Genomic DNA, 10,364 nt, shown 5'->3' with positions numbered 1-10,364 from the left:
TCCGGCCCGAGGGGGGGGCCTTTATAAGCCGGGGCAGCCCACCCGGGGGAAACCCTAGACCAGCCGCTGCCCTAGCCGCCCGCCCCAGCCGCCGCTTCCGCCGCCGCCGGACACCGCCGCCGCCGCCGCCGAGGTTCGCCGCCGCCGCCTCGACTTCCATGCCATCGTTAAAAAAAAGATCAGTTTTCGTCGGTTTTTTAGTGTCGGTTTTTTTAAATAGATCGGTTTTTTCGATTTATTTAAATAGCGAGCGTTCGTCTGTTCGTTCGTTCTAGCGAGCGTTCGTCGTTTTTTCTTTTCTCGGATTAAATCCGCGATTTTTTGATCGCGATTCCTGATCCGATTTTCGTTTTAGTGTAACTTTTCGCTCGTTTATCGGAATCAGGCGATTCAAGCGCCTAGAGATTCGTCTCGAAACCCTCTATCCGTTTAACCAACTTAAACAAGATTTTGCTACTGTAAAATTTGCCTTAGATCCAGAGTACTAGAACAAAGTTGTTTCTTTCGTCGTTTGACTTTCGTTGCTTCGTTCAATTTGATTCTTTTTGCCAACCGGAGTTTTTAAGTTGAACCTTCTAGTTAGATCTCTTATTTGCGTTTTACCTGTGCATTAGATCAGTACTTATTGTATGCTTGTTTGTTTTTCTGCGATAGAATACCCGGAGTGCGCCGCCTGTTACTTCGAATCGTTAGGTTTCGCGGATTATCAGCAAGGCAAGTAACACTTTGATCATACCTTTTCTACTACCCAGTTTTCTTGCATTAGATCAATCCTCACACATTGCATGAATAGGATCTAATTAAATTGTGGGATGGGAAGTAGATGAGGTAGTACCTATTACCTGTTTATTATCAAACCTTTTGGAGTTACTTCTACGTTTGCTTATTATGCCATGCTATGCTAGTAGACGTGGATTGGGTGAGTGACATCCATGACAAATGTGAGATTGGTTTATCTAAGGTGGCAACTTAAACACACATCTGGGTGGATTGAGGCACCTGGGTATTCCAGGACTTGCCTGTTTTCTTTTGGACCGCCACCCAGGCTCAAAGGGATCATGAGACTATTCATACTAGAAACTTCCGTGTGTAGCCACAAGCTATTATGGGCTCTAGCATGGTTGACTAAGTTGTGCGAACTCTTACAGTGGTAGACTAGCAGATGTAGGGGATGTAGGTGGTACGGTCTACCTGATCGTAAGGTGCTAGCGCTTCTGAAAGACTATGTCTCGGTCATCCGTCTTCTCAAACACCATGTAGTGCGAGAAACCAAATGGAGGCGATCGAGTCTTGTGGGGAAAGGTGCGCAAACCTCTGCAGAGTGTAACAAACTAATCATGGTTAGCCATGTCCCCGGTTATGGACAATCTTGAGTATCTAGTACCTGGATTATCATGTGAATCTCAACATGTTACTCTAAATTAATTTTGTTGGGTTTTGTTTAATGATGATGCTTAATTGGGATTGAGAATGCTGTCAACCATTCTCAATGTTTAACAACTACCATGATAGTTAAATAAATTTATTCCTTTGAAGTAGGGAAAAATTGGCTTCACGCAAAACTGTAACCATAGAGCTTTCCACCAGCCAAATATGCATATAGTATAGCTATTTCATTTCCATTACTCTCTATGTGTTACCTTGCCAGCATATTCCATGTGCTGACCCGTTTTCAGGCTGCAATGTTAATGTTGCAGACTTTTCAGACGACGATTAAGGAGTTTTTAGGTCGTGGTTCTATACTCAATGATGCCGTTGGAGTTGATGGACTCACTTATCTTCCAAGCCTTCCGTTGTTATCATTATTAGATGGCCTTAAGCCATATTTATTGTAATAAGTTCTCTTTTGAGACACTCGATGTAATAAGTGTGTGATTGCTACTCTGCTATAAATCCTCCGAGTACTGTGTGGTGTCAGCATTACTGATCCAGGGATGACACCGGAGCACAGAGATCAGACTGTTTGAGGTCTGGTCGCTACAAATCATGTCTTTGGTCAATAGTTGGGTTACCCGGCTCCTGTGGTTACCACCTTACGTTCCATTTGTTCGGCTGAGGTAGTAAAGGGAGAACTACTGCGATTGTGTTTCTGGCTAGTCTGGTCAAACACCTCAGTAGAAAAGCCGAAAACTGACTGTCATGATATAGCGAGAACTGGTCAGCGGTTCGGTGACTTACTAAATCTTTTGCGATTTTTTTTCGTATTACACGAAGGACTGGCAATCACCCGATCACGCGCCTAAAGCATCCAAGTTTGAAAGGCCACACGCGCACCAGGGGCTAGCTCATAGTCCCTTTATTAAACTCCTATGGCTAAGTGAGAGTGGTAAAGCCGCATAGTCTGATTGCCTAGTTCGCCGCATGATCACCTCCTTTACGGACCAAGACGTTGGGTCAAGAGTGGTCAAGTGCTATTCTGAACATCCCCGTAGTATCTACATGGGGGCTGAAGTTGACAACTAGCAAACTTTCAGATATAAAAACCGCCGCACAAGAGGAAAATACTTTGAGATAAACAAACAAGTATATTACACAAGCTCATAACACAAAAGTCTGGGCAGACCGGATACATTCATTCGAAAATAATATCCTTCAAGCATTTACCCTCTATTAAACAGGCACCCTCCAGGACGTCTTGAAAATAGTGCTCTGGCTTACGATAGTCCTTGCCTTCGGGTGGGCCCTCAACTGCTACGACGGTAGCCTTCATCTTCGCCCAGTGCATCTTAACACGGGCACCCTCAATACACGAGGAGCGCTTCACAGCTTCAATTCGGAGGAGAGCGTCGGCGAGCCGCTTGAATAGGCCGAAGTAGCTGCCAGGAATAGGTTCGGCCTACCCTAATCAGACTATGATGTCCTTCATGGCCAATCCGGACATCCTATGCAGCTCCGCCAGCGGCATCATCTGGTCGTTCAATAGCGCTGGACGCTCCGGCACCAGGTATTGCGACCAAAAGAGTTTCTCCATTGTGTTCCCATCTTGGGCCGGGAAAAACTTCGCAGCATCAGCGGCGCTCTTCGAAAGATCAGCAAACGCATCTGGAGAACTCCACAATCGAGTAAGTGGGGCATATTCTTGACTGCCAAATGTACTCTGCAAAAGAAAGGGCTTACCAGCCGCTATATGTTCAGCCTGCTTGATCTCCTTATGGGCCGCCCAGGACTCAGTTCGCGCCTCCCGAGCCTTTTGGAGAGCCTTGGAGAGTTCGTCTACTTGAGCCTTATTCTTCTCCTCCAAGGCCTCACACTTTCGAGCAGCGTCCTTGAGCTCTTGCTCGACTTCGGTCACCCTCTCCTCATACTGGCGGCGGGTGGCCTGCTCGGCCTTTAAATCTGCAGCCGCTTTATCAGCAGCCGCTCTACTCACCCTCTCCCATTCTTGGACTTGCGACGGGGCGCCCTTAAGAGTCTCAATCTCGGTCGCACTACCTGCAAATCATTTACACAAGAAAGTGTGTTAGCTTCAAACTCCGCACTCGAATATAATTTTAATCGTACAAATACGTACCATGCGCCTCATAGAGCCGCTTGTTAATATGGTCGAGGTCATCATCGGCCAGCTTCAGCTTTCGTTTGAGCTTGGAAACTTCAGCGGCTTGGGTGGTCCCCGCCAACAGTGAAGCCTATGCATTTAATAGATATGTATGTCACCTTCTGTGATATTCATTTAATCCTCTGTTTGGCTTTTTCCAAAACCGAACATAGTCTCAGGGGCTACTATCTGTATACATGCACAAGTTTTTTCACATAAAAGGCATCCTACGTCGCATACCTCAAAGACCTATCTGTAGGCTGGTAAAGGCTTCATTCAGCCCGCCCTTGGCAGACTGAATCTTCTCAACCACCGAACCCATCCGGGTACGGTGCTCCTCCATGACGGAGGCATGTCAAAGTGCTTCCGCCAGGGTGTCCGGCACCTCTGGATTAATGGAGGTTGCCGGTGGAGTCGACACCCCCTCCTTCAAAGGGGATTGCCCGCTCGACTCCGGAGCCGTACTCGTCTTCGGAATGGTGTTCGGCTGGGGGCCAGATTGGTCGTGTCCCCTGTCGTCAGTCTCCATAGGCGTTGGTTCCCCCATGTTCTCGGCAGCTGAGGTGTTATCCTCTGGTGCCATATGGACGGCCTCCCGAACCTCTCCATGGCCCGGAGAGGCTTTTCGGGACAACACTTCGGTGTTGTCCATAGTGTTTGGCGGGGAGGCTCGCGGAGGTGTCTCACTCTACACCATCCCTGGCTCAAGCGAATTCCCCAAGGACGATGATTGGGGAAGATCGCGGGCCGGGCTGAGCCACACAACACAAATATGTTAGAACTACAATCATAAAAACTAGAGATACGTATAGTGTCCTTGAGTACTTATGATGCTGCCAGGGGCTTCGACCTGGGGTGCCATTCGGGGAGGGCTTCGGCATCTGAATCCAAACCATCCAAGAGGGTCATTTTCTCCCGCTTGGACGCCTCCGCTCCTGGGTCTGTAGAGGCCGCCCTCTTCTTCTTCCTCCCCTTAGGGGGATAATTGCTCTCTTCTTCTTCCTCCTCCTCCTCATCATCTTCATCTCCCTCATGGGAGGAGAGAGCTTCGGTATCTCCGGACATGACGTCTGAAGTACCTTTACGGTGAAGGCCACCTTTGGCCTCCTTGCTCTTCTTCTTGGCCTTCTTCTCCGGCACCTGATAAGGCGCCGGGACCAGCATTTGATATGTTTCCGACGTATCTATAATTTTTGATTGCTCCATGCTATATTATCTACTGTTTTGGACTATATTGGGCTTTATTTTCCACTTTTATATTATTTTTGGGACTAACCTATTAACCGGAGGCCCAGCCCAGAATTGCTATTTTCTTGCCTATTTCAGTGTTTCGGAGAAACAAAATATCAAACGGAGTCCAAATGAAATGAAACCTTCGGGAACGCGATTTTCTCATCAGATAAGACCCAGGAGACTTGGACCCTCCGTCAAGAAAGCCACGAGGCGGTCATGAGGGTGGAGGGCGCCCCCCTAGGGCGCGCCCCCTACCTTGTGGGCCCCTTGAAGCTCCACCGACGTACTCCTTCCTCCTATATATACCTACGAACCCCCAAACGATCGGGGACGGAGCCAAAACCTAATTCCACCACCGCAACTTTCTGTATCCACGAGATCCCATCTTGGGGCCTGTTCCGGAGCTCCACCGGAGGGTTCATCGATCACGGAGGGCTTCTACATCATCATCCAAGCCCCTCCGATGAAGTGTGAGTAGTTTACTTCAGACCTACGGGTCCATAGTTAGTAGCTAGATGGCTTCTTCTTCTTTTTGGATCTCAATACAATGTTCTCCCCCTCTCTTGTGGAGATCTATTCGATGTAATCTTCTTTTTGCGGTGTGTTTGTTGAGACCGATGAATTGTGGGTTTATGATCCAGTCTATCTATGAATAATATTTGAATCTTCTCTGAATTCTTTTATGTATGATTGGTTATCTTTGCAAGTCTCTTCGAATTATCAGTTTGGTTTGGCCTACTAGATTGGTTTTTCTTGCCATGGGAGAAGTGCTTAGCTTTGGGTTTGATCTTGCGGTGTCCTTTCCCAGTGACAGAAGGGGCAGCAAGGCACGTATTGTATTGTTGCCATCGAGGATAACAAGATGGTTTTTTATCATATTGCATGAAACTATCCCTCTGCATCATGTCATCTTGCTTAAGGCGTTACTCTGTTTTTAACTTAATACTCTAGATGCATGCTGGATAGTGGTCGATGAGTGGAGTAATAGTAGTAGATGCAGGCGGGCGTTGGTCTACTTGTCTCGGACGTGATGCCTATATACATGATCATACCAAGATATTCTCATAACTATGCTCAATTCTGTCAATTGCTCAACAGTAATCTGTTCACCCACCGTAGAATACTTATGCTCTTGAGAGAAGCCACTAGTGAAACCTATGACCCCAGGGTCTCTTTCTCATCATATCAATCTCCATAACTTTATTATTGCTTTGCTTTTTACTTTGCCTTTTACTCTTCACTTTGCATCTCTATACCAAAAATACCAAAAATATTATTTATCATATCTATCATATCTCACTTTCGTAAGTGACCGTGAAGGGATTGAAAACCCCTAAGCACGTTGGTTGCGTTGAGCTATTGTTTTTGTGTAGGTACGAGGACTCGCGCGTAGCCTCCTACTGGATTGATTTATTGGTTCTCAAAAATTGAGGGAAATACTTACGCTACTTTGCTGCATCATCCTCTCCTCTTCGGGGAAATCCAATGCAGTGCTCAAGAGGTAGCAAGAAGAATTTTGGGCGCCGTTGCCGGGGAGTCTATGCAAAAGTCAACATACCAAGTACCCATCACAATCCCTATCTCCCGCATTACATTATTTTCCATTTGCCTCTCGTTTTCCTCTCCCCCACTTCACCCTTGCCATTTTATTCGCCCTCTCTCTCTATCCTCCCTCTCTTTCTCTATTTGCCTCGTTTTGCCCGTTTGCTTTTTGTTTGCTCGTGTGTTGGATTGCTTGTTTGTCGCGATGGCTCTACCTAGATTTGGTGATCTTCAACTTAAAAGGTTAGAGGAGATCGAAAACAACGTCAGGAAATTTATGGTTTTGCAATTTGAGCATAATAATTTCTTTAGAAATGAGCTTAAGGAACAAAAAAGTTTCATGAATTATATGAATAAAGAGCTCGATGATATGTCTAAAGAATTTGAAGGTATAAGATCCCAAATTGCTCGTCTTGAAAAATTAACTGCTGAAATTTCGGATATGCAAGCTACCTTAGTCAATAAGATGGCTGCTAAACCGGATTCCTATGAAAATCAAGATGAAGATCTAAAAGTTATTGATGTGTCTCCTATTAAATCTTTGTTTTGCAATATAAATCTTGATGAAACTGAATATGATCCACCTTTACCTAGAAGGCGTTCTAAAATTTCGGAGTATTTAGATCTTGATGATGAAATTGATAAAAGTGGGATTAAAAGAAATAAAACCTTAGATGATGCTAAACCCACTATATTGGATTTCAAGGAATTTAATTATGGAAATTTCTCTTTAATTGATTGTATTTCCTTGTTGCAATCCGTGCTAAATTCTCCTCATGCTTATAGTCAAAATAAAGCCTTTACCGAACATATCGTTGATGCCTTGATGCAATATTATGAAGAAAAACTTGAGTTGAAAGATTCTATCCCTAGAAAACTTTATGATGAGTGGGAACCTACTATTAAAATTTAAATTAAAGATTATGAGTTTTATGCTTTGTGTGATTTGGGTGCTAGGGTCTCTACTATTCCCAAAACTTTGTGTGATTTGCTAGATTTCCGTGATTTTGATGATTGCTCTCTAAACTTGCATCTTGCGGATTTCACTATTAAGAAACCTATGGGAAGAATTAATGATGTTCTTATTGTTGCAAATAGGAATTATGTTCCCGTAGATTTTATCGTTCTTGATATAGATTGCAATCCTTCTTTCCCTATTATTTTCGGTAGACCTTTCCTTAGAACGGTTGGTGCAATTATTGATATGAAGGAAGGGAATATTAGATTTCAATTTCCATTAAAAAGGGCATGGAACACTTCACTAGAAATAAAATAAAATTACCATATGAATCTATCATGAGGGCCACTTATGGATTGCCTACCAAAGATGGCAATACCTAGATCTATTCTTGCTTGTTATGCCTAGCTAGGGGCGTTAAACGATAGCGCTTGTTGGGAGGCAACCCAATTTTATTTTTATTACTTGATTTTTGCTCCTGTTTAGTAATAAATAAATTATTTAGCCTCTGTTTTGGTTGTGTTTTTTTGTGTTTAATTAGTGTTTGTGCCAAGTAGAACGGTTGGGAAGACTTGGGGAAAGTCTTGTTGAACTTGCTGTAAAAAACAGAAACTTTAGCGCTCACGAGAACTGCTGTCATTTTTATTTGGAGAGTGATATTTAGTTAATTCTTTTTGAAGATGATTAATAGATAAATTCCTCACGTCCAGAAATTTATTTTATAATTTTTGGGGTTCCATATATTGCGCTATCTACAGATTACTACAGACTGTTCTGTTTTTGACAGATTCTGTTTTTCGTGTGTTGTTTGCTTATTTTGATAAATCTATGGCTAGTAAAATAGTTTATAAACCATAGAGAAGTTGGAATACAGTAGGTTTAACACCAATATAAATAAAGAATGAGTTCATTACAGTACCTTGAAGTGGTCTTTTGTTTTCTTTCGCTAACGGAGCTCACGAGATTTTCTACTTTAAGTTTTGTGTTGTGAAGTTTTCAAGTTTTGGGTAAAGATTTGATGGATTATGGAACAAGGAGTGGCAAGAGACTAAGATTGGGGATGCCCATGGCACCCCCAAGATAATCTAAGGACACCTAAAATCCAAATCTTGGGGATGCCTCGGAAGGCATCCCCTCTTTCGTCTACTTCTATCGGTAACTTTACTTGGAGCTATATTTTTATTCACCACATGATATGTGTTTTGCTTGGAGCGTCTTTTATGATTTGAGTCTTTTCTTGTTAGTCTACCACAATCATCCTTGCTGTACACACCTTTAGAGAGATCCATACATAATTTGGAATTTGATAGAATACTCTATGTGCTTCACTTATATCTTTTGAGCTCTATAGTTTTACTCTAGTGCTTCACTTATATCTTTTAGAGAACGGTGGTGGATTCGTTTTATAGAAACTATTGATCTCTCATGCTTCACTTAGATTATTTTGAGAGTCTTAATAGCATGGTAATTTGCTTAAAATCCTAATATGCTTGGTATGCAAGATTAATAATAAAACTTTCTTATGAGTGTGTTGAATACTAAGAAAAGTTTGATGCTTGATGATTGTTTTGAGATATGGGGGTAATAATATCAAAGTCATGCTAGTTGAGTAGTTGTGAAATTGAGGAATAGTTGTGTTGAAGTTTGCAAGTCCCGTAGCATGCACGTATGGTAAATGTTATGCAACAAATTTGAAACATGAGGTGTTATTTGATTGTCTTCCTTATGAGTGGCGGTCGGGGACGAGCGATGGTCTTTTCCTACCAATCTATCCCCCTAGGAGCATGCGCGTAGTGCCGAGGTTTTTGATGACTTGTAGATTTTTGCAATAAGTATGTGAGTTCTTTATGACTAATGTTGAGTCCATGGATTATACGCACTCTCACCCTTCCATCCTTGCTAGCCTCTTCGGTACCATGCATTGCCCTTTCTCACATTGAGAGTTGGCGCAAACTTCGCCGGTGCATCCAAACCCCGTGATATGATATGCTCTTTCACACATAAACCTCCTTATATCTTCCTCAAAACAGCCACCATACCTACCTATTATGGCATTTGCATAGTCATTCCGAGATATATTGCCATGCAACTTTCCATCATTCCGTTCATAATGACACATTCATCATTGTCATATTGCTTAGCATGATCATGTAGTTGACATAGTATTTGTGGCAAAGCCACCATTCATAATTCTTTCATACATGTCACTCTTGATTCATTGCATATCCCGGTATACCGCCGGAGGCATTCATATAGAGTCATCTTTGTTCTAGTATCGACTTGTAATCATTCAGTTGCAAATAAATAGAAGTGTGATGATCATCATTATTAGAGCATTGTCCCAAGTGAGGAATAAAAAAGGCCATAAAAAAGAGAAGGCCCAAAAAAGGCCATAAAAAAGAAAAGGCCCAAAAAATGAGAGAAAAAGAGAGAAGGGACAATGTTACTATCCTTTTGCCACACTTGTGCTTCGAAGTAGCACCATGATCTTCATAGTAGAGAGTCTCTCATGTTATCACTTTCATATACTAGTGGGAAATTTTCATTATAGAACTTGGCTTGTATATTCCAACAATGGGCCTCCTCAAGTGCCCTAGGTCTTCGTGAGCAAGCAAGTTGGATGCACACCCACTAGTTTCTTTTGTTGAGCTTTCATACATTTATAGCTCTAGTGCATCCGTTGCATGGCAATCCCTACTCCTTGCATTAACATCAATCGGTGGGCATCTCCATAGCCCATTGATTAGCCTCGTTGATGTGAGACTTTCTCCTTTTTTGTCTTCTCCACATAACCCCCTCATTATATTCTATTCCACCCATAGTGCTATGTCCATGGCTCGCGCTCATATATTGCGTGAAAGTTTATAGGTTTGAGATTACTAAAGTATGAAACAATTGCTTGGCTTGTCATCGGGGTTGTGCATGATGAGAGCATTCTTGTGTGACGAAAATGAAACATGACTAAACTATATGATTTTGTAGGGATGAACTTACTTTGGCCATGTTATTTTGAGAAGACATAATTGCTTAGTTAGTATGATTGAAGTATTATCATTTTTATGTCAACATGAACTTTTGTCTTGAATCTTTCGGATC

The sequence above is a fragment of the Triticum aestivum genome, chromosome 7A (genome assembly GCF_018294505.1).
Source record: "Triticum aestivum cultivar Chinese Spring chromosome 7A, IWGSC CS RefSeq v2.1, whole genome shotgun sequence".
Taxonomy (NCBI): Eukaryota; Viridiplantae; Streptophyta; class Magnoliopsida; order Poales; family Poaceae; genus Triticum; species Triticum aestivum.
Note: the sequence above shows the minus strand (reverse complement) of the source record.